The sequence below is a fragment of the Danio rerio genome, chromosome 7, assembly GCF_049306965.1.
Source record: "Danio rerio strain Tuebingen ecotype United States chromosome 7, GRCz12tu, whole genome shotgun sequence".
NCBI classification, from domain to species: domain Eukaryota; kingdom Metazoa; phylum Chordata; class Actinopteri; order Cypriniformes; family Danionidae; genus Danio; species Danio rerio.
The window spans coordinates 22,481,855-22,508,200 of NC_133182.1; the positions used below are offsets into that span (position 1 = coordinate 22,481,855).

General features: G+C 37.1%; 1 protein-coding gene across 9 annotated transcripts in view; it reads left to right on the top strand.

Annotated features, from left to right (window-relative positions):
- fgf11a (fibroblast growth factor 11a) overlaps positions 1-26,346 on the top strand; it is a 196,894-nt gene that overhangs the window by 164,795 nt on the left and 5,753 nt on the right. The window contains exon 5 of one of the 9 annotated variants that reach the window (XR_012382410.1): positions 4,647-5,535. The exons of the other annotated variants lie outside the window; for them this stretch is intronic. The gene's annotated coding sequence lies outside the window, so the exon portion shown is untranslated. Of the gene's footprint in view, positions 1-4,646; positions 5,536-26,346 lie in introns of those variants that run through there. 9 annotated transcript variants of the gene reach the window in all.

The window sequence follows — 26,346 nt, forward strand, 5'->3', positions numbered from 1 at the left end:
GACCAGGGCTGGCCAAGTGAACCATGCCTGAGCCTGATTCAGAGCACTCACACTTCTCAAACAAATCGGGAAACGGGCCTGGGCACGGTTCGGATAGCATAGTGTGAGTAGGTGCTTAGTTTATTTAATTCACCTATAGCGCATATCTTTGGACTGTGAGGGAAACCGGATTACCTGGAGGAAACCCACGCCAACACTGGGAGAACATGCAAACTCCACACAGAAATGCCAACTGACCCAGCTGGGACTCGAACTAGCAAACATCTTGCTGTGAAGCAACAGTGCTAACCACTAAGCCACCGTGATGCACAAAGTTTTTTTTTTTTTCTCAAATCTTACCCATTCTGTGAAAATTTAATTTACTCTTAAAAGTTTTACATTCCCTTTAGAAACCCCTCTGAAACTTTGTTTTTGGTTGCAAAATGTTTTGTCTCCTGAGAAAAATTGCATTAGCTTGCAAGGTTTGTTTGCTTAGGGAAAAAAAACTTTTGCATTCTCCAAAAAACAATGTGTTCCACAGACATATTTCTAATGGTCCAATGGTTTGCAAAATGTTTGCTTATACCCAAGAATCTGTATCCCTCAGAAACTACACTCACCGCAACCCTTTTTCTTTCTCCAAACTTTGCATTGCTTGTGAAACTTTTGTGATAGAAATATATTTAAGTAGCTTTGTGATCAAGTTTTTCAGAGAAACACAACACTGTTGCAAAAGAATGTTTTTTGGGGGTAACATAATAGTTTTGCTGGAAACCAGTGTTATTTTTGTCAAAGAAAATTGCTTGACAAACAGAAACTTGACAGGTCTTTTTTCTCTTTCAGTTCTTTTTTAATCACCAATGTCTCCTTAAGGGCTTTGTACAAAATAGAGAATCTACACAAGAATTTTAGTAAAAAGTTTAATTGAAAAATGAACAGGAAACATGCTTTATGACCAGCATATGCCACAGTTGTGTCCTGTCTGTCATTAGCAAGTGCATCGCATTACTTTTTCATCAATTTACAAGTAATAAAGTTTATTGTACCTATGTGGGTTCTCAGTTTCACTTGTCCTTGAACACATTTGGCCAAATCTCATTTTATTAAATGTGAAGTGCTGTGCAAAAGCTAAACTATAAGACTGAACTGACTTTGACTACAGTAAACGGCAAATGCTAGACTAACACTTATAAAACATTCATAAAACATTAGCATTTACAGACACAGAGTTCCTCGAGTACAGAAAATGCTGTAATAATCACTACTTCTTTTTTACCCTTGCATTGCAAACAAGCAGAGAAAGTACAAACTTAGAATTATTAACAAGCTCTTCTAAATACTTTACATAAGGTAATTTTTTTTGTAAAATCCATAAACAAACATAAAGTGTAATCAACAGCACGGATTTATGAAACAAACAAAATTAAAAAGAGATACAAAAATGTAGTTTGATTAAGCACAAGATACTACTAATCAGGCAACGCCATACACTTGTCCTCAGACAGTGTGTGTGTGTGTGTGTGCGTGTGTGCGTGTGTGCGTGCGTGTGCGTGTGCGTGTGCTTGTGCGTGTGCGTGTTTGTGTGTGTGTGTGTGTGTGTGTGAATACTGCTAGCCTCAGTTTTCTGAGACACACTCCATTAGTCTGGCCTATTTCTCTCTACCAGTTAAACTGCTGTGAGTAAGACATGCTTCTGCAAGAGATGCATTGCTTTGCCATGTAGAGAAATGGTTCTTCTCTCTGCTGTCTCTATCCACCCTATCTTATTTGGAGAAAAAAAAGTCCTCTTTGAAAAAAGGTTGCGATGAGTCTGAAAAAAGTATACAGGCCTAGAAAACATAAAATGCACTTAAGGTCCTTAAATCAGAATACATTTTTGGGGTTGGGGTCCACACAAAGTTGGGGTCCACACAATTCTTTCATGTTGTCCCAAGCAGGCATGGGACAATAACCATTTTCAAGGTATACCACAGTTTGGAAAAGTCAAGGTTTTAATACTGCCAAAATTTTGTGCTATACCATTCCTACGTATGTAGGTATCTATACACAATATGTGTAAGATTTTTTATTTTCATTTTTCAAGTTTTTTAGGACAACAGTATCTCCAGCAGAAAAGATTTCCAAGATGGTGTTTTAAAATGTTATAAAATCTGTGTTTTTGAAACTAATGAAGACAACAGAAGCCAAAGATTGATTTGAATCATTTAGCCTGACATGTTTACTGCTCCAAAATATTTTAAATGTTTCTCAAAATAAAATACAGTGTGTTCAAAGGAGGAAAAAGAGACATTTTACCCAGACATTTAAAAAGAATATATTTTAGAGCAGTGATCACAATACCGTCAAACCCTGCCATTTTTATCCAAGGTTATCATACCGTCAGAATCCTATATCGGCCCATAGTCCCAACACAAATTGATTAAGTTAGCTTATTTTTTTACAAATTTAAGTTGATTGAACATAAAAAAATTAAGTTATCCTCCAAAACAATCCCAAGAATTGTGTTGATTCAACTCAAAATAAATAAGTAGGTTAAATGTTTTTGAGCTCCAAAACAGTGACAATATTCACATAAAAAGGATATAAAAAACTTTTTCTGCCATCTGATACTTACATTTCTTATCAAATATTTTGACCAATCAACTGATCTCTAGTATCTGACATGTCCTGCCTTCTTCAACACTCTGAAACAGTTATTTTTGCTGCTTGTTCTAGCAACTTTAAAGTAAATAAGTTGAAATAACAAAATTCCTAAATTAAATTTGTAAAAATTATTAAGTTTACTAAATTTATTTATGTTGAGATTACATTAAGGAATTGTGTCGAACCCAGCAGTTTTTACAGTGCACTGTAACAATGCAGGGTTCTACATAATTAATTCAGGTTTATGCTCATGTTACATAAGTAGTTTGAACAAGCAGCAAAATAGTTTTTTTGAGTGAAGAAGCTATTGCTATATGCTTGAGCTCAACAGAGTTATGATAAAAATGAAATGCTATTGGCTGCTTAAAGGGGGAGGAGCTACTATATGCCCCGCCCCTTTAAAGCACTTCAGAGGACCTTTAAAAATGTGTTACCTGCATTGCCGAAATCCAAAAATTCAAACCTTTTTGTTGATTATCCTACAATGAAATTTGTGCTTTACTTCTCTTATTTGTTTTGCATAATCCAGTCTTTCTCATTTACATATTCTTATGTGCATCACAAGTATCCAGATAATATTTCTACACTGTAAAACACTCAACTTTATCAAATGAAATGAGTTAGCTGAATTTACTGAAGGTTAATTCTACTCATTTGAAAAGAGTTTTGAACTCAGTGTTGAAGGTAATGAATTAATTAAATACCTCATTACTTCAACTTAAATGGAGTAAGTTCACTGTACTCATTTAGATTAGTTAACTCAGATGGTTTGTTGCAATCGGTTTCCTCAAATGGTTTGAGTTGTCTTAACTTATTGATTTTTGAAGTATACTCAGTTGGTTTGAGTCCTCTTTGTTTATTGGGTTTTACTGTGCTTAAATTGCTTTGTTTACTCCCATGGATTAAGTTAACAGTACTCATTAGGATTGGTTTTTAAACTTAAATGGTTTGTTGTAATCGGTTTCCTCAAACAGTTTGAGTTACCTTAACATTTTTGTTTTTACAGTGTATAAAAACCCAGTGCAAAAATGGTACTTCATTCCACTGTGGCGACACCTGATGAATAAAAGGACAAACCAAGGGAAAATCAATTAATGAATGTGCAAAAAAATATTTATATGCAGCTTTTTAAAATGACTTTTGTTGTAGCAATTAAAAAGCCGTCATAAATCAGATGGCATCATATTAGTTATATAATAAAACTCAGTCGTGAACTCAATATGTGACTTTATTTTTTTTTACAATTCTTCTCCTACAATTTGATAAAGGAAACAAATGGCCTTTCTGTCTGTTTTTATCTGCTAGTGCAAGGAGAGCATCTGTAGAGAACGAGTCTCCTCATGGGAAGAAAGTCGACCCATTTTCCACAGAGGGAAATGACCATCCCTGAAAAAAGAGAGAAAATCCCTATTCTAGAAAACCTCATGCAGAGCGACCTCTTTTTCTTTTCTCTCATCTCTGCCTTAGTCTCAAACTCGAATCTCTCTACCTGTGTCCTAACTTTCACTCCAAAGTTTCATCTTTTTTTAGCATGATATTTTAGAACAAAGTGACTAGCGGGAAGCCAGTGAAGCATGCAACAAAAAGCAACTCAAACACACACACACAACACAAAACTGGAGACAACTTGCTCCTGAGCTCCAAAATATCCTAAAACAGTAGAACCAAAACATACTGTTGACTTTTAAAATGTTTCGTGAGAAACAACCCACAGTATACAAAGATAAACAAGTTATTTTCCATGGACTGATGTAAAGGGCATCTAAATCTTCATATTTTCCGAGTATGCACTAGCTTAAATTAGTTGAGAAACAAACTTTGTAACCTTTAAAGAAAAGTATGTTCTCCATAGGGGTCGGCATGGTGGCTCAGTGGGTAACACTGTCGCCTCACAGCAAGGTTGCTGGTTCGAGTCTCTGTTGGGCCAGTTGGCATTTCTGTGTGGAGATAGCATGTTCTCCTTTGTTGGTGTGGGTTTTCTCCAGGTGCTCCAGTTTCCCCCACAGTCCAAAGACATGCGTTAGGTGAATTAAATAAACTAAATTGGTCGTAGTGTATGTGTGTAATAAGGGACTGAGCTGAAGTAAAATGTATGAATTAATTGAATGTTCTCTTTAGCATAAATGTAAATGAGGATATCCATACTGTGTCTGCCATGGTGTCGGTTGCTTTGCATTAGCAGGGTGTCCATGGATCTTTACAAAGTCTTAAATTCCATTGTGTAAAAATAAGACTTTAATTAGTATTAAATCCGTGTTTCAAAGGTCTTAAAATTGCAATCAAACCAACCTAGTAAAAAAGATTTTGTTTCCGTTTTGAAATCTACCTAAAATCTCTTCATTGGTCTATTACAAAGCTGCAAGAAATAGCCAGAAGCCAATAAAATACACGCTCATGTCATGCTGCATAATAGATTATGAGAGCTGCTTCAACCCGTGTCATGACCAGTGTTGGGTGTTGTGTATGTATATACATATACGCACCCATAACCCAAAGTGTCCCCTTCAAATCACGTGTACAGAACCTGTTCGGGAAACAGCATCTATGTATCACTATGGAGCGCATCTGATAGTCACGCAGCGCTACATGAACTGTTTTGGGGATTGTATAGGTGCGGCAACGGAGCCTGTAATAAAAAGAAATGAAATTTAGCCGTTTTTATATTTATTTTAATGTGTTTTCATGCCTAAGTAAAATGAAAGCACTGAACAGGGGCCACCTGGTGGTTCAGTGGTATTGGTTGTGTATAGAGAGGATTGGCTCTTTGATGTTTATTGCCACCCTTCATAGAAAGATTACAAATACAGTAGAAATATGGGAAAAAAGCTTTAAGGGATGATAGCAGGATAAAATTGTAAAGTACGGGAATCCCGTGAAAAAAACAAGAGGGTTGACAGGTATGGCCTTATTATTAAAAAAAACAATGTCCCAATGGAGAGATTACTTTGTGGCTAGTGTTGTTTGGCAATGTTAATTTAAGTCCACGTGTAATCTCAAAAGGTCCCACAACTGGAGAGCACCTTAAGTTTGCAACTTAACAGTTTGTGTATGTTTGTTTGAACAATTGTACGGTTTTCGACAGCTAACTACCGAACTATATTGTTAATAAAGAACTACAGTTGGCTAACAGTGGCTAACACTAAATGTGGCTAACAGTGTAGTTGAAAATTGCATTCCAGGATTGCAAGTTAAGTTGACAGTATGCAAATAGATGCTTTGAAAGTAAGTTTTGAAGCTTTTTACATGCGTATGTTTTGACAGATATCACTTTTTATGACACATTAGACAGTGGGCTAATGAGTGTGCTAGGCAGAGTCTTGTAGACACTTAGTGAGAAAGTGATTGTAACCTTAGAGTCCTCAGAGCTGGAATAGAAGATGCAAGTGTGTGTGTGTGTGTGTGTGTGTGTGTGTGTATGTGTGTGTGTGTGTGTGCGTGTGCGTGTGTGTGTGTTGCATAACAGGATTCGTTCACGCTCTGTCACAAACGCACCTCTTTGTGCATGTGTTGTAGGATCAGATGGCCCTGAACACATGGCCTCCCTCTGTCACACACACCTGCCCTAAACTCAGAGCCTATCAATAATTCATGTTTTCCAGTGGCTGACACACTCGAACAAGGCCCTCCATGGGGACTAAATCACTCACACACACCTACAGCCTCTTCTCTCTCTTCTTCATGCTCGTTCACCTTCTACTACCTCAGTCATTTTATCATCTTGCTTTCCCGGAGTACTCTCGTTCTCCTTGTACAATCTTTATAGCCCAGGTCACTCCAATTTGTTTCTGTAAAAGTACCATTGAATTGTTTTCAGGAACTATATTTTCTAAAGATGCACATGCGTGTGGAAAAAGTCATCATTTGTGGTCTGCTCTGAGTCACTCATTTGATTTGCTATATGCTAGTAAGTCTCTAGACATAGTGGTGTGTGTGTGTGCTGCAGTTTATAAGACATTAGCTCAAAGCCAAACCTCAATCACCCCAATGGAAAGCATATTTATCCTCTTTGAACCCACCAAGCAATTTAAAGTTTAAAAGACGTCTAATAGACATCTATACATGACATCTAAAACCAGGCTAAATTTGGGCTGTCAGACAAAATCCAATAAACATCTAGCAATAGTTCAAAAATATACTAGAAATCAAATAGACTAGACAGACTTCACATGTGCAGTAATTGATTATTTGATGACTATGAAAATAGACCATGTCTATTTTTTATTTGGATGTCTGTTTTTTTTTTAAAGACGTCTTTTTTAAACGCAAAAAAATGCTTGCTGGGAATGATTTATCACTTACATACAGTATTGTGGGTCATTCACCATCTAGAAACTTTTTAGAGTGGGCAACAGACATAATTTTGGATCTTATAGTGGTCTAAGAATGCAAATTATGTCATTGTTTTGGAGCACATTATCCATCATAGATATAGATATATCTAATAGAGTTATAGATAAAATTTACACTAAAAAATATTGATACTAACACCCCAAAAAAATTGGTTTTAGATTTCAGCGGAACTAAAAGTGTTACTATGTGGCTGCCATCATGTTTGTTTTTGTTGTTTTGTTTGGATGTAGGCAACACAGTAGCTCACAGCAAGAAGGTCGCTGGTTTTAGTCCTGGCTGGGTCAGTTGGTATTTTTGTGCAGAGTTTGCTTGTACTCCTCATGTTCGTGTGGGTTTTCGGGTTGTCTGGTTTCCCCCACAGCCCAAAGATATGCACCTTAGGTGAATTGAATAAACTAAATTGTCCATAAAATACAGTATTTGTCTAAATGAGTGTGTATGGATGTTCCCCAGTTCTGGGTTGCAGCTGGAAGGGCATCCACTGTGTAAAACATATGTTCGATAAATTGGTGGTTCTTTCTGCTGTGGCGACTCCTGATATAAAGGAATAAAGGAACTAAACTGAATGAATGACAGTGTTTGTTTTTTTTACAATTCATAGCCATACCTAGATAGTTGACAAGGTGTTTTGAATGTTCTTGCATGTTATTATGCAGACACAAGAAAGTGCTGGGCAGTTGCTACAGTGCTAGCTCGTTCTATAGTTTTCTTAATGATGCACGTGTCTTTTTGCTATGCATTTGCCAAACCAACAGATTCTTACCAATGAAAGGTTTTACCCTTTCTGTTAGAAATTACATCTTGGTGATTTTTAGAATAAGGGGCTGAGCAGTTGATGTCACAATGGAGAGGTTAATGTGCCTTCTCTGCACACACACACACACACACACACACAGTGCTGGGCCAATAAACTGTATTATATTAAAACAAAATCTGTCAATAACAATGATAAGCGCTGGACTTTTTTGCTCTATATTTATCCAAGAGCCAATCACACAGCAACGAGAATCTAAAAGTGTGTTAATATTAGAGATGTAACAAGTTTTTGCCACCGAAAATTTATCAGCCGAAAATATGTTATATGGACCCTGTAATTTTTGTGGCTTCAGTTATTGTTGGGGTACTCTTAAATCTGGAAGCATTAACAACTTATATTGAAACATATATCGTCATCTTTCAAGTTGAAAAATAATTATGGATATTGCATTTTTTGTCATATCACCCAGCCCTACACACATACTGTATATTTATACACACATCTATTGCTCGATCTATTGTTCTAGTTCTCAATGTTTTATTATGTTGCTTAAGTGTTCTGGGTAATTGCTACACTCTAAAGCAGGGGTCTCAAACTCGCGGCCCGCGGGCCATTTGCGGCCCTCAGTGCAATATTTTGTGGCCCGCGCCGATCGCTGTACACTGACAGAATCAGCAGAGTGGGGAAAGAGAGCGCTCCCCGCTCCGCTGATTCTATCCGTACACAGCGGTCACTGGCATTCCCCGCACGCCGTGTAAACAAAGGGTCGGGGATGCCGGTGACGTCACCTCGCACCCCGCCCCTTTGTTAGACGCTGTGACGGGCGGGAAGTGTTAGGAGGGAACTCGCGCCGGCCAGAACCAAGGTAAGCTGTTCCCGCCCCTGCCTGCCACTTAGCTACCTATCTGCAGCCTGCCACCTACCTAGCTACAGCCTGCATCTTATATATATTATAGGTAGATACAGACTGGTACAGACTGATGTGACTGGAGTGGGGGTGTTTTATTTATACATATATGCGCCTTTTTTTAGGTGAGGGAATGGAAGTTTTGAGTGAGTCTAGACAGGTCATCTTCAAGCCATACTGAGGGTCTCAACTGCTTCCGCTCTAAAGCCAAATGTGGTTCAGATTTGTGAGAAGAAGCGCTGTCAAGTCTCTGGCAGCAAGGAGTAGGCAAAAGATGCCATGTTCAGAAGAACTGTTCATAATCTTCACTCAATGTTCTATTAAGGTTCAGGACACTTCATGTTCAGAAGAAATAAATAAAACTGTTAATAATGACATTTGAGGACTTTTTTTGTGAAATCCCTTATGCGGCCCTGCCTCACCCAGACTTTGCCTCCTGCGGCCCCCAGGTAAATTGAGTTTGAGACCCCTGCTCTAAAGAATGCTGGGTTGTAATCAGTGGTGAAAAGAGTACTTGAAAATCATACTCAAGTAAAAGTACCATTACTTGCCAAAAAAAACTGTTGCGCAAATAGAGTAAAAGTATCTGTTGTAAACATTACTCAACGTACAGTATGAGTAAAAACGTAGTCTTTTAAAATATATTCAAAAAGTAATGAGTAGTGAGTATTACAATGTGAAAGGATGATGCATTTACATGCAATTTGCGCAGGGATGTGTAAACATAACATTCTGTAGTGCATTTAGTGAGCTTCCTATGTTCGTTCCTTCCTTCATTCCTTTCTTCCATTGTTTATTATGTTCTTTTTTTCCATTTGTTCCCTCATTCAATTGTTCATTTGTTTCTTCAATCCTTAATTAGTTTGCACATTCAATCGGTACTTCATTCTTTTGTTCCTTCCTTTGTTTGGTCCATTGTTTTTTCATTCGTTCCTTCCTTAGTTTGTTTAGTGCTTCCTTAAATCCATCCTTCAGTTGTTCAGTCCTTCCTTTCTTCATTAGTCCCGTCTTTCTTTTTATTCTTTGTTTGGCCCTTCATTCCACTTTCATTGGTTCTATTTAGAGATTGCTTAAGGCCGTTTAGCGATTTCAGTCGTCATACAGTCAGCATCCTTCATTTTCTCGTCAGCAATATGCAGTCTATAAACAATCTCTGCAGTCTCTGAGTCATTGCATGTAAAGATTTTTTTAAATCTTTTTGGACACTTTTAATGCTTCGAAAAGGATAGCTGCATTTATAAAACACCCATGTCTTTGGGTTGTTCAGTATGATCCGATTTACTTCCTTTGTGAGATTTGATAGGACAGATTTTCTACTTAAGCCAATCACCATAGACAAGAATAAAATAAAGTTGTGACTACAAGCTGAAGGAAAGGAGTAAAAGTACCAATAAAACACTTAAAATTTACTCAAGGGAAAGTAAAAGTACACATTTGTAAAACTACTTAGTAAATCACGATTCCTGAGAGAAATTCCTGGGTGGAATTCTGTTTTCCGGGAGACAGAACAATAAGGGAAATGGGCGGAAGATGGGTCTGAAATACGGGAGACTCCCGTGAGTGTTGGCAGGTATGGTTTGCAGGGTGAGAGGGGTTTGAGCTCAGGGAGATCTCGAGAACTCCTCTGCTGTTTAAAGGTAGTGAGCAATTACGGATTGTTATGAATATAACTGAATGAATTAGTTATGATATAATTACTTACTATAGGAGCTTGTCTATAGTGCTGATTTAGATTAGTAAATTAACTTAAGTTGAATATTTTGGATGGTGGGAGGAAACTGGGGGACCCAAGGGAAACCCACGCAAGCACAGGAAGAACATGTGAACTACACGCAGAATCGTCGACTGGCTTGGGAAAGACTAGAACCGGTGACGTTCTTGCTCACCAATGGGCCGCTGTGGCACCCATCTAGAAAAAATGGAGGAGTAGGGGAGGAGGGAGCGATTCTTCAAAACAAAAATGACAATGGTATTGAACTTAGGTTATTTATGGTGACCTAGGAATCATTTAATTGGTGAATCATAAATTGGATAATGCGGGACCAGCCGTGAACAATCATAAGCATGTGATCATCATGTTCTCAAAATTAGCTTATAATCAAACTTCACTTGTTGACATTTTACCCAATGTTGGGTTACGACAGCCCAGAGTGTATGGTCCTGCAAGCTGATTGCTTGCTAAAACTCATATTATTTAAAAACTCTCTCATTTAAAACTCTCTCTAATTTACATGAAAACAATTGCTTTCATTACATTAATGCCCCGAGCCCTTATTAATGAAATCCCACCTAGCTCACCTGATTAAATGTGTTGAAATTGTCTCATTAAGGGTGCCCCTCAGAGGTCTTTCCCATGGTCCTCTGCTGTCGGCTGTCTCTTGAATGTGATGCATGATGATATACTGTTGTAATCAGACTGCCATCTCTCTCGTCTGCCAGAATGGTGGCGTTTGAGAGGAATATGAAGAATCTGAATGGTTCATAAGGGATGGAGGGATAGATGGAGAGGAATGGAGGAGAGCGGGCTGACGGGGTGTCTCACAGCAGGAACTAAGGGCTCCATCATCCATAGGAGGGGAATATAAAGAGAAATGGATTGACAAGAGTAGACATGCAGAGCGCAGCCCACGGGCTTGCGCTCATCACTCCGTTTCATTATTTCTTTTATCATCTGTCTTGATCATTCGCTCTCCCAGTTTCTGGCTTTTCATTCTCAACTCTCTGTTCTGCCATCATCCAGGGTTTTGATTCCTTATTTACCTTCCTCTTCTGCCTTTATGGTTCGTTTGTTTCTGAAGTGTGACCAGGTGAGAGTTGTATGTAAAGGTTGAGGTGTTTGGAAAACTCTGTGTCATTGCTGTGTGCTGTGCTACCTGAAGGGGACCACTGGAAATTGCGTTCCGATAAAAATAGTGCTTTGTCTCTATAACCTGACCCATTTTTTAAACTCAACACTCAGTGGAAGCCCTCCTGGGCCACGAACACAAAAAGACAGAGAGAGAGAGGGGGTGAGAGAGAGAAGGTGGGAATAAAACAGCACACACACATGCATATTTGCACTGATAGAGGTGACCTGACAGAATTGGGGCAGATTTTGTTGAACTGACCAGTTTTTTTAATGATGAAGTTTTTAAAGCTATGTGGAATCGAGGTTTAAACCATTAAATATGGTGAATGTAGCTGTGTTTCCATCACCCTGTGTTAATGCGCATTTTAAATCAAGTATCACCTGAGAAACGAGTAATGGACATGTCAAATTTGGAAATAAAAAAATCCTTTAATTCGCAAAAAAAGGTTTTAGGAGATAGAAATGAATTAAGTAGAATTAACTCTGACAAGAGGCAAACATTACACCCACAAGGTTCCATTATGCTTGATTTGTTTACTATTGGTTACTGGGTTACTAAAGAGCCCCTATTATGGGTTTTTGAAAATTACCTTCCATTCAGTGTGTAATACAGTACTAAGTGAATGAAAACATCCAGCTGAGGTTTAAATCTGAAAGTGCACCGTTTAAAAATCTTCAACAAAATAGTTGACTCGGAGTCGAATAAATTTAAACGTTTTAGGTTCGGATCTTTTGCTTGAATGCGTCGACATTGATATGATACATCACCAAATATGAAGTGTTGGTTTTGGTAGATTCAGCTGTGGGAAATAAAGCCAACTTAGTGCTGTGTTTGATCATTTTTTCAAATTTTTTGATACAATAACCAGTGCAACGGGGAATATGACGGCCGTTTGCTTGGAAGGAGCAGCAGAGACTATTATGGGACTTTGTCAGAGTTTGACAGGGACTTTGTCAGTAACTGTTACAGTGCATATGGACCAGTTTCTTCTTCCTCCATATAATAACATGAAAGTGTAATTAAAACTGTTGCCTTGTTTTGCATAGTTTGCAAATTATGTATTTAATTTTGTGTTGTCTCACAGCAGGAACTAAGGGCTCCATCATCCATAGGAGAGCAATATTCTCTCAGGTTGAATCTGTATGGGTTATTCACATATTGCGCCCAAAACTACGTTGAAAATGGCGTGTGCTTCATCTGTTACCAATTTAACTGCGTTTCTGAACTTGTGATCCTCTACAATTTGTCTTTGCAATGCCCACCATCAGCTGTTCCTCATGTGCGCAACACAGTCAATTTTTAAATTAGTTTGCCACTGTGTGGATTAATATTGAATGCGCGTCATTGTTTTTACCTGGGGTAAGGGTTAAGAATAGAGTATATGCTGGTGTTTAACTGCATTGGTAACTTCATACTCATGTGTGTTACTTCATAGCTGTAGTGGGCGTTTCTCTCTGTGTTGCACTGAACCCAGTTGACCAATCACAACAGACTGAGTAATCAGGACCAATCACAGCATATTAGCCTCACGCAAAGGAGAGGTTTTGGAAACAAAAACCTCACTAAGTCACTAAGTAAATCATATGGGAGTCGTTGGGATAATTAGATAAAAATAAATGCATATTATAAGACAATGAAAGTGTTTGTTGACCTTTGCATGCATATCAGACTGTTGTTGGAGACCCCCTAAACCAAAATATGACCTTTTATATTGCAAAATATGGGCTTGTTTGAAAACCCATTTGATTAGACACATTTGAAGCTTAGGTTCTTTTCAGTTTTCATTTTCCTTTCCTCAGTTTAGTTCAGTTCAGTGTGGTTTCATTTTCACTGCTGAAAGTCCAAACACTGAAGAGCAAATCCACTGATGCGCAGCTCCACAAGTCCCAAACCAAGCAAGCCAGTGGTGACAGCGGCGAGGAACAAAACTTCACCAATTGACAAAAGTGAAGGGAAAAAAAACCTAAATAGAAACCAGGCTCAGTTGGGCACGACCAGTTCTCCTCTGGCCAAAGTTCTTGTGAAGAGCTGCAATCTAGGCGCTGGAGGCTGGAGAATGCTGGACTGCAATGTAATAAAGCAATGCTGCTAAATGTTCTCATATATGTGTGTACATGTGATGGTGTTTCATTCATTGAAAACTCAAGAAGAGCTTATTTAGTGTGAAGGAGTCAGAGCAGTTAAGGAATTCTTTAGACACACACACACACACCCACATACACACACAAAACAACTCAAGGAGATGCTTTTCCAACACATGTATTGAATTGGAATGGGGCAACGTTGTAACTTTTACAAAAAAAAAGGATATGTTCGAGATCTTCTTTGATGTATTGAAGATTCTTACATTATCTTTCATAATGGTTTCAGGTTCCCCGGTGTGAAGGTGCATTATTGTGTACAATACATGCTGATGTAAAGTGTTAATAGTGTTGTCTGCTGCATAACTTTGTGCATCTTTGATGTGTTGTCTGCTGCATCACATGCACACCATTGGAAATGGTTTCTGTAAGCATGACTGGACACAGATAATAAACCAAGTACTTGAAGAAGACTAGCCACAGACTCAAGGGAGTGTATGTCAGTATATATGTGAATGTGTACAGTGTGTGTTTTGCTGTGCCCTGTAGTTCTGGCAGGATTATTACTCATTTCAAATAGAGGGTGATTCTGCTTCTGGCCCTCAGCACCCTGGCGCTGACACTCACACACCTTGATCCGAGCACCCATGCTGATGAAATAATTAGTCTAACTGCTGATCCCGAAAGATTCTAGCTGACCTTAGACCACCTAGCCTTGCACAAACATGAACGTACTCTTCCTTCTTGTTTCTTCTTGTACACACCTGCACTCTCTTCGTCTCCTCACACACACTTGTGACCTTGACCTCCATGTTTAAAATCAGCTTGATTGGTCCTCATTTGAGTCAGCAATCTTTTCCCTCTTTTTTAAGTAAATTGGCTACCATAAAATCAAAAATGTGTGAATGAATGAGAACAAATGAGAAAGAATGAGAATAAATGAGAAAGTTCGAGAGTGAGTGAGTGAATTAGTGAATGGATGAGTGAATGGTAGAGTGAATGAGTAAATAGATCCATGAGTAATCGAAGGCATGAGTGAGTGACTAAGTGAAAGAATGACAAAGTGAGTGAGTGAATGAATAAGAATTAATGAGAGAGTGAGTGAGTGAGTGAGTGAGTGAGTGAGTGAGTGAGTGAGTGAGTGAGTGAGTGAGTGAGTGAGTGAGTAAATCAATGCTCGAGTGAGTGACAAAGTGAAAGAATAAGTGAGTGAGAATGAGTGAGTAGCTAAGTACATGAATGAATGGGTGAATGACTAAGAGAAAGAATCAGTGAGTGAGTGAGCTGAGTGAGTAAATGCATAAATGAGTGACTAAATGAAATAATGTGAAAGTGAGTGAGTAAATGAATGCATGAGTGAGAAAATAAATGCATTAGTGTGTGACAAAATGTAAAAAATAAGAGAGTGAGTAAATAAATGCATGGGTGGGTGACAAAGTGAAAGAATTAGTCAGTGAGTGAGAATGAGTAAGTAGATGAGTACATTAATGAATGGGCGACTAAGTGAAAGAATGAGTGAATGAATGTAAATGTGTGAATGTGTGTGAGTAGGTAAATGAATTTGAGTAAGTGACAGTAAAAGTAATTAAGTGAGTGAGTGAGTAGCTGAGTACATGAATGAGTGAGTGAGTGAGTGAGTGAGTGAGTGAGTGAGTGAGTGAGTGAGTGAGTGAGTGAGTGATTGAGTGAGAATGAGTACATGAATGGATGAATGAGTGATCTAGTGAAGCTATGAGAAATGAGTGAATGAGTGAGGGGATAAATGAGAAAATTAGGTAAGGAAAGAGGTGAGTTAATGCCTGCTAAATGGTGAATGTAAATGTCTGAATTAGTGAATGATTGATTGAGTGAATGAGTGAATGAATGATAGAGAAAGGATGAGTAAGCTAGTGAATGTGTAAGCAAGCGATGCCTAATGATATGCTGAAGGAGAAAAGAACAAAGGAGCCTGTCTTGAGGGGGCTTGTTGTGTTATTTTGTCTTGGAAATTCCCCAAACGCTCAGCTGGCTCTGGCCAAGGAGAGAGGCAGAGGACGAGCGCGCCGCTACAGCTGTTCTGAGGTCAGCAGTGCAGGGACGAGCAGGTGTTCTGCCAAGGAAACCCACCTCTCTTGCTGACCTGGGGTCAGTCTGTTGTCTGTCTTGTAATAGTCTCCATGAGAGCTGCAGAGCACAGGTGCTGTTCTCAGACCTGTGCTTAAGGGAAGTGTATCATGTCTGGTTAAAGCAAGAAAACATGGCCTGCTTTATTTTTAGTGCTGTCAAATACAAGGTGTTATTGCTGGCCTCTGCAATTACAATCTCATTAGATCTCGTTACAGTATAACATCGTGTTTTTGCTCTTTGAAAGGATTTGCAATTAATTTGACTAATCATTCTGGAGCGAGATACACCTTGCATTTACTTACCCTCCATTTATTTCCACCTTGAAGTTCATTTGATGTCTTCCTTGTGCCCCCGTCATTCTGCAAGCTCGTCAATGCTCGCTGGCGTGTTGAAACTGATCTTAGTAAGCAGTTTTTGGATGGCCTCATACCTGTGCACACATCTATCTGGCTAAATCAAAGTCTTAGAGCGGCTTTTTTTTTTTTTTTTTTTTTTGAGGAAATTCTCATCGACGTTTTGCTGTGGTCTTACATGAAATCAATTCACCCGTAGTTACAGATTTTACAGCCGCAGCAGTGAAAAGTTAATGTAAAAGCAAGCACTTTTCACCGTGTGTGTGTGTGTGTGTGTGTGTGTGTGTGTGTGTGTGTGTGTGTGTGTGTGTGTGTGTGTGTGTGTGTGTGTGTGTGTGTGTGTGCCCAGATAGGAAGAGGATTTTATGCTTCTGACATGATTGCCACAGTCTCAGCTTTGCTTTACTTTTCTTTTCTTCTCTTCTCCCTCTATTGTTTCTTCTCTCTTTCCCTCTCCTCCTTCTCTTAAGGGAGTAGTTCATCCAAAAATGAAATTTTGCTGTAGATTTAATCATCCTCAGGCCATCGCAAGATATAACATATAGGTGACTTTTTATTTTCTTCAGCAGAACATTAAAGAAGATTTCCAGATGAAACCATATGGCTCTTGGCGATTCATGAAATGCAAAACCCAGCACTTTTTAGAGCATTAGCTTCATGAAACCTTCATGTATCGTCAGGATCCACATGTATTAATTTAGTTTTGCCTCTACATGTTTTAATATTTTAAAAGTACCCATTGATTGTACTTTTTAAATCATTAAGGAGCACAGATTTAAATACAAATCATCTTTATTGTTCTACTGAGGGAAAAAGAAGTAGTGGCCTGAGGGTGAGAAAATTTAAGAGCTTATTTTATTTTGTTGTTTTGTACTCTCCCCAGTATTTCTTTGCACTCATTTTCCAAAATTAAGATTCACGACATACAACATGAATAAACTTAAACATTGGTTAATAAAAAAATCAGCGGTAAGCTATTGCCACTTATTAGAATCTGCTACATAATAACAACTTAGATTCTTTAATGCAATCGTGAGAAAAAATGGCTTAATGATTGTAATAAATATTTTAAATAATATATTTTGAATTTGTTCAATGAAACATTAAGTGCTAAATATTTATGTTACCCTGTTTGCATCTCTTTATCTCACTCTTTCATTAACTTTGTTTCCTTCCAAAGATGCAAATTAAACTTGTGCTCTGGAACAAAAACTGGAATATCGCATAAAACATTGGTGAATAAAGCACCTTTTCCATTAAATAAGTAAAAGAGAACAAAAAATCATGACTTCCTGATAAACTTTCACCAAATATCAAAGGGAAAAATGTAAATTGTCATGGTGGGCCTTTTTTCTTATTTGATAAATTACCTCAGAAGACAAAATGCAATGAACATGCTTATGGGCTTTTATTCTCTCTTTGGAAGTACAGACACTCAAGACAGTTCTGGGGGGTAATAATACCAAAGTGTTTTGAGGAAAGATGAATGGTTGTCACTTATTCTCATCAGTGGTGTAAAGTAGCAAATTACAAAAACTTAACTGACTTTGATTGAGTATTTCTCAGGAATTGTAATTTACTAAGTAGTTTTAAAAATGAGTATTTTTACTTTCCCTTAAGTACATTTTTAGTGCTGTATCGGTACTTTTACTCCAATACTTTCCTTCAACCTGCAGTCACTACTTACTTTTTTAGAAAATCCATTTCTGCGATTCCTGTCCAATCTAATCGCACATAGAAAGTAAATCGCATTATACTGAACTATAAGAAACTGGTCCAAAATCTTTACATGCAATGACCGAGAGACTGTTTAGACTGAATGTCACTGATGAGAAGATGATGCGGTTTTCTTTAAAAATGCACTACAGAATATTACATTTACACACATGCATCAGCCATTCACAGCGTAATCCTCATTACTCACTACTCTTGAGTACTTTTGAGAGGTCTACTTTTTTACTCATGCTTTGCGTAATACTTACAACAGATATTTTTACTCGCAGTACATTTTTGGGCAAGTAATGGTAGTTTTACTTGAGTATGATTTTTCAGTATTTTTTTCAGCACTGATTCTCATATGTGAAGTTTTACAAACTAATTTTAAGAGGTTGGTGTGCTATGGTTAAACATGGCCGGTCTCACATCAACACTCATTGGTAAACCAATTATACAAATTCAAGCCTACATAAATAGCATCAAAACCATCATTACCAAAGAGGGGCTCTCAAGACCATCAGATCTCGGACCCCCTTTTTTTGCTAAATGACCAGGAGTGAGCCCTGGGCTCAAGTATCTCCAAGCACAGGGTTTTCTCCCGGGACAGCATGCCAAACGGGCCAAACCATACCAAGTGTGAACTCTTGAAACCACTTTTGTTCGACCAAATATACCTGTCACTTTCTGCCATTATTTTATTTCTGCCATTTTTGTCACATGATCTGTCAAAACTAAATTGCATCATTTTTGATGCACAAAATGGATTTTTTTTCTTTTAATTAATTTATGCAATTTTATTCTTATTAAATTAAAAGTTTATCCTGCTTAGTTTGCATACATTTTTTATACATATATAAAAATGTTTGTGCATCTTGTTCTTTTTATTAGCTATTTGTTTCCATCCATTTCCATTTGTATGTTCATTTATGACTATCACATAAAATGTTGAATGGAAATGCCAAAATGCACATACATTTTAAAAATACGCATTAAAAATGTATGCACAAAACTGAGTAGGATAAACTTTATATCGATAAGATAAAAATGCAGAAACTACGATACACTGTAAAACCCAACAGTCAACTTTATTTACTGAAATGAGTGAAGTTTACTCAAAATTTACTGAAAGTTAATTCTACTCATTTGAAGAGAGTTTGTGTGTTGAAGGCAATGCATTAATAAAATAACACTATTACCTCAACTTACTGTAAATGAAGTTCACAGGACTTTTTTTTTTTACTCAAATGGTTTGTAGCAATCGGTTTCCTCAAACGGTGTGAGTTGCCTTAACTTGCTGAGTTTTACTGTACTGGTACAGTGGTACAGTACAGTGCTTTGAGTTCTCTTCATTTATTGGGTTTTATTGTGCTCAAATTGCTTCATTCACTCAAATGGATCAAGTTCAAAGTACTTGTTAGGATTAGTTTTTGAACTTAAATGGTTTGTTGCAATCGGATTCCTCAAATGGTTTGAGTTAGCTTAGCTTTTTGGCTTTTAGAGTGTAAAAACACATTTATCAAAAAAAAAGTTATGTGATTTTGTTTAAACAATAATGTAATTTGAAAAAAACGGATGCAATGAGACAGCGTTAATGAACAAAACTGTGAACCAATATCTGAAATGTTGTTTTGGTCATTTTAAACTCCCTCAGCCAAAGTCTATCATCAAAGTGGTTCAGTATATTTTTACCAGAACTGTCTTTAATGGCTGCACTCACACCTCCATAAGCCACTGTCCATTCATTGCATTTCATCTTCATCTTTTGAGTCACAAGTTATTTATTATATTATTTAGCCCCTTTAAGCTATTTTTTTGATAGTCTACAAAACAAACCATCATTATACAATAACTTGCCTAATTCCCCTAACCTGCCTAGTTGCTCTAATTAACCTAGTTAAACCTTTAAATGTCACGTTAAGCTGTATAGAAGAGTCTTGAAAAATATCTAGTCAAATATTATTTATTATCATTAAGGGAAAAATAAAATAAATCAGTTATTATAAATGAGTTATTAAAACTATCATGATTAGAAATGTGTTGAGAAAAAATCTACTCTCCGTTAAACAAATTGGGGGGGGGAAATAGCGGGGCTAAAAATTCAGGGGGGCTAATAATTCTGACTTCAACTGTATACATTTGGCACCAGTATATCAGGAAGTGACGATTTTCTTCTCTTTGACTCATTGGATGGAAAGGTGATTCGTTTTCAAATGTTTTATGCAATATTCCAGTTTTGCACATAAGTCAACTTCACATCTTTAAATGAAAAAAATACAAATAGGTACAGGTAGTAAGCAATAGTCCAAAAATAGGTGGGTGGAAAGATTGCTAATTCTTAAAGGGAAAGATCACTTTTTTTTCCATTTCTTTATACAAAGATTTTCTGTTAATCTTCAGTCTCCAACTCTCCAAAAAAAGGTTAACAAAAGCGTTGTCCATGTGCCGCTCTGTTCAAAGTCTGAAAAGCACAAATCATCATAATATCTTCTCCTGTGTTCTACTGAACAGCAAAAGTTTGCAGGTTTAGAGCGATATAGCCGGGTAAATAATGAGCAAATGTTTATTTCAGGATGAACTCTCCCTTTAAATGTTGTGCCTGTCTAAGAGGCTGATGAGGCAGCAGCACTCCTGTCAAAATGCCAGTCCTCGCTGCTGATTGGTAAGGGATTTCTGTGGATTCAGAGGATTCAGCAGACTCGCAAAAAACATCCAGCATCTTCATTAACTTCATGCGACACGACATGTTCAGAACTCTTTCGTAATAATCAGATTTCTGCACAATCCTAGATTAAAAGGGAAGAAGAGGGAGGGAAAAGATGAGAGAGGGAGGGAAAAAACTTAAAAGTGACTAAGCAGAGAGTGAAGACAGCAGGTTACAGTAACACTACGAACAGATTAAGCCTTGTGTGCTGTCCTGACACCTGCTGGTGGAAAAAAAAACTGCAAAATAAAAAAACAGGTGGAGGATGGAGGTCAAGCTAATTCCTCACCTGAAGAACAGAGATCCCTTCGTGTTGAATAAGAAACAGCTTTTTTTATGGTTTTGAGCCAAATGATTAGGCCGTAGCGTATATGACCTTAATTTGCCTCAAAATGGGCAACTCGGGACAACATTACCAGACTTGCCACCCTGATGAGGCTCCTAATTATAGTCAAACTGAGAGGAAGTCAGCAGCCATTACATGACTTGCTCCTCAGGTGTTTTAGAAATGATTTGCATCTAATTTTATTGCGCAGGCACACACTCTCACTCCATCATCTCCTGTCAGCTGGAAGCTCCAATTCAATTATATTTGGCAATTAATTAATTAAAGTTGGCATAGACTTTTACTCCGAGCACTTCACTCTGAGAGGTGTTCATTTTCCACTTCAAGACAGGTTGAAATAATGAAAAAGTAGGGGAACTATTAAACTATCATAATATATCCATAAATGGAGTTACATGTTATTATTTATTATGTATTAAATTAATTCATTGTTTAAAAATACACAATTTAAAATATTCAGAAATTTTCCTATTTTCTTAATAGATACTTCATGCAATGAATCCATGCAAAATAAAAATCATTATTATATAGACTGCTTAATGTTAGTTATGTCATTTTGAGGTTAATAAAAAGTTTTACATGTTTTCCATACATTTTATAATGCAGAAAATATTGCCAATCTAAACAACAACAACAGCAATGATAATAAGCATCATCTTTATAACAATTATAGACTTCAAGCCTATGCGATGGCATCATTGTGAGGTTTTATGTAAACAACCTTTTTAGTTTTGCTGGTTTATTAAATTTAAATATCTTACTTTAAATAGTTTTTTTTTTAATGTTTAAAAAATTATGCCGCCTTTGCTTTTGCCTTCCAGCAATTTTATGTAAAGAATCATAATATTGTGTATATGTATGTATTTTATTTTCATTTTATATAAAGCCTCCCTTGGACACCAAATCCAATGCACTTGGTTGTCCAGTGATAAATAAATAAATAAATAAATAAATAAATAAATAAATAAATAAATAAATAAATAAATAAATAAAAATACAAATATATATTATTTATTTATTTATTTATTTATTTATTCTTGATATTGTTTTGTTATTAATACTACTACTACTAATAATAATAATAATAATAATAATAATAATAATAATAATAATAATAATAAATGTATTAAATTAATAATAATTACTTACATTTAGTATTTTTTTCTGGACACTTAAAGCACTTTACACATTGGGGGAATCTCCTCATCTACCACCAGTGTGCAGCATTCACCTGGATGACGTGACAGCAGCCATATTGCGCCAGACAGCACACCACACACCATCTGATTGGTGGAGAGGAGAAAGAGTGATCAAGTTAATTATAATATAGGGATGGTTAGGAGGCGATGAGGGACAGTGCACAAATTTGGCCAGGATACAGGGGGACATCCTGGGATTTTTAACAACCACACAGAGATTTAAAAAGACGGCTCTCACTGAGCAGTATAAAGTCCCCTTCACTATACTGGGGCATTAGGACCCACACAGACCGCAAGGTTGAGCTCCCCCTGCTGGTCTCACCAACACCAATTCCGGCAGCAACCTAGTTTTCCCATATGGTCTGTCATCCAGGTACTGACCAGTCGCAGCCCTGCTTAACTTCAGTGGGCGACCATGTGAGAGTTGTAGAAAGCTAGCTGCTGGCTATTTGTATATATAGTTGTTTGTATATACAGTTGAAGTCAGAATTATTAGCCCCCCTAAATTATTAGTGCCCCTGTTTATTTTTCTGTCTTCCTGTTAATTTCTGTTTAACGGAGAGAAGATTTATTCAACACATTTCTTCTAATAACTGATTTATTTTATCTTTGTAATGATGACAGTAAATAATATTTGACTTAAAGGCTTAACTAGATTTAAAGGCTGAACTAGGTTAATAATAATCATAATTATTATTATTATTAATATTATTATTGTTGTTGTTATTATTAATATTATTATTGTTGTTGTTATTATTATTATTATTATTATTATTATTCATTTTCGAACTGCAAACTACACGCAGTGAATGCTCTTCCAGCCACAACCCAGTACTGAAAAACACACATACACACATACTCATTCACACTCATTCACTACGGACAATATAGTTTATTCAATTCACCTTTATACCACATGTCTTTGGACTGTGGGGGAAACCAGAGCATCCAGAAGAAACCCACACAAACATGGGGAGAACACACATACAAACTCCACACAGAAATGCCAACTGACCTAGCCGGGACTCGAAACATTGACATTCTTGCTGTGAGGCGACATCGCTCACCACTGAGCCACCGTTATTATTATTAATATTACACACTTTTATTTAACAGCAAGACCATGTAAAACATAAGGAAGAATAGAAGACTAAATAGCCACAGTTTAGTCACAGATACTCAATTAGGCCAGGTAAACTACGATGAAGGAGGCTTCGTTTCCTTTTGGTAACACAGGAAAGTGTTTCAAAACAAACACATTAGAGCAAAAGAGAGAGAGAGAGAGGAAGAGGAGTAAACCCCTTATTCAGCTGCTCTGCTCACCAGTCACACCAAGGATCCCAATCAATCCTGAAAATTGGTTTGTTCCCTGACAAGGTTACGAAATGACAGGCTGCTAGAGAGAGGGAGAGAGAGGGGAAGAGAGAGACAGATGGGTTGGAGGAGAGAGAAAGAGAGAGAGAGAGAGAGAGAATAAAAGAGAGATGTTGGTGTTTGTTTACTGACAGGCTGATATCTCCAGCAGGGCTTCAGAGAGTCTCAAAGTTTGGCTGCGTCTGGACTTCTGGCAAAAGAACACACTGCGACACTTATGTTCATGTGTCCATAACTATGTTGCAGTTCCTCCAGGATTTTGTGTGAGTTTTATTATTAGCATTATTATTTTGAGACTAAGGATAGGATGGTTTGAGTCCCGGCTGGGCCAGTTGGCATTTTTGTGCGGAGTTTTCATGTTCTCCCTGTATTCGCATGGGTTTCATCCAGGTGCTCTGGATTCCCCTACAGTCCAAAGACATGCAGTATATGTGAATTGGATGAACTAAGTTGGCCTTAGTGTACAAATGCATGTGTGACTGCTGGAGAGTATGGGTTGTACTGGGTTGCGTCTGGAAGGGCATTTAGTTGGAAAATTAGTAATTGACGGGGTTTTTCTAAAAAAAAATTTGGTAATATTTGTAGCATTTCTTGTGTTGATTTGCAGTGATAATTTACACACGAATGTCACTACTTCAATTTGTTCACTTTGCTGCCGTTCCTACCGCTGCAGCGGCGGTAGTTGGTACGTTTGCAGCTTTTGACCTCTGGGTGGCACTTTAACCACAGATTTTCAGCTTTGTCTTTTCACAATACTAGATGGAGGGTTCTGTATCTGTACCTTAATTGATGTGATGTGTTTGAATTAAATGTAGTTTTGTTTTAGATTTCTTAGTAATAAACATCCTTTTACACCCTATATATGTATGTTTTAGAAAAGATACAATACATGGTAAGAAGCATAGCCTTGTTGGCTGCAAAAAGCAAATATAAGAATTGAATTCTTTTTTTGTAGTGCCCTAATAAATTAGGTTGGGGTGAAAAGAATGTTTCGATTTCTTTGACCATCATGGCGATGTTATTACCTCAAATCTTAAACATGTGCATATGAAAACCGCGGCACAGCACACACTACAAAATAGTATTAAGATTATCATGCCGATGTAGCACATCACCTGATTGTTATATAACTTACTTTATCAGTAGGCTATTTATTATTTATTACAGACAATGTTACAAATATTTGACCAACTGCCACTTCATGTTAAACACTCTCATGCACTCAGAACTAGTGGCAGTAATGAAATAAATAAATAGCCATATCTGCACGCAAAATGAGCTGCATATCATTTATCATCCGTTCATTTTCTCTGTTCATTTCTCCTTCACACGCATGCAGAGAAAGAAAAAAAATCTGCTTGATTGAAAAAGCACATTATATTACATAACATTATAAAATTTTTATTAACTTTTTTCAGCTCAAGAAATATTGAGATCTGTAATTTATGTCAAAAAACGAGTCATATTTGAAAGTCATATTTGACTCTTGAAGAGCGCTAAATAATCTAAATAAAATGTTGTAGTAAAAAATATTATCTACATCTGCAAATTATTAGAATAAAAAATATATATTTATAAAATATTTTCTATTAATGTGTTTAAATAATCATAATTTTAGGCTTTGCTTTGTAAAACTGCACAGCTTTTAACTTAAATATGATCTTACCAAAGACTAATGAATAACTGACAATGGGTCATTGATTTATTAATAAAATATTGAATACTTTAGGTTTAGGTGTCCAAACTCGGCCATGGAGGGCTGGTGTCCTGCTAAATTTAGCTCCAACTTGCTTCAACATACCAGCCAGGACGTTTCTAGTATATCTAGTAGCTTGATTAGCTGGTTCAGGAGTAATTAGGGTTGGAGATAACTCTCCAGGACACCCGCCCTCCAGGACAGAGTTTGGACACCTGCTCTAGGTGGTGCAAACCAACAGGGTGTGCATTATTTTTCAGATTTTTTTAATACACCAGAGTTAATTATTCCACTTATAATATGGTAACTGGTGACACGGTGGTGCAGTGGGTAGCACGATCGCCTCACAGCAAGAAGGTTGCAGGTTCGAGCCTTGGCTGGGTCAGTTGGCATTTCTGGATGGAGTTTCCGTGTTCTTTCTGTGTTTGTGTTGGTTTCCTCCGGGTGCTCCGGTTTCCCCCGCAGTCCAAAGCCATGCAGTATAGAGACATTCGCAAAGCTATAGGGTATACTAAAATTGCCAGTAGTGTATGTGTGTCAATGAGTCATCACCTTGGAATTATAAGGTTCTATCTGCGTTCTGAATGATTTTGAGATATTGAGTTTCAAAGTTTTTGCATTCCATATAGCAAACATTATGTGTGTAACATTTGTTTTTTAAATAAAAAGTCCTAAAATGTAAACAACTTATAAAAAACATTCTATAATGTCAATAAATTGTCATTTAATAAGAATATGTCAATAGCTCAATTTTGACAAAGATGTCAGATAGAACCTTATAATTCTAAGGTGAGAGAGAGTGTGTGGATGTTTCCCAGTGATGGGTTGCTGCTGGAAGAGTAAAACAAATGCTGGATAAGTTAGCGGTTCATTCCGCTGTGGCGACCCCAAGTGAATAAAGGGACAAAGATGAAAAGAAAATGAACGAATTAATGAATTACCACACATAAAGACATTGTGCAAACAGCTTTTGTAACTTGCAGTATACAAATAAGTAAGAACATGATTAGCTTAGTTTAATAAGTTACAATTAACTAAACACTTGACTAATTTATGTCATGACTAATTGATGTCATATCATTTTTTTTTACAGTGTGTGTGTCCTGGTGAAGCACATATTAGTATTCTCAAGATTACACTGAGGAACTGTCAATGAGTTATTACTCGGGCCAGACAGAATCTGCAGACTTTTCTGCTATTACTGCATAAAATTTTGTTAAAAATCTCTGGATTTATGCGAAATGATTTTGATTAAACTTTTATTTAGTGTTTACTATGCAAATCCAATT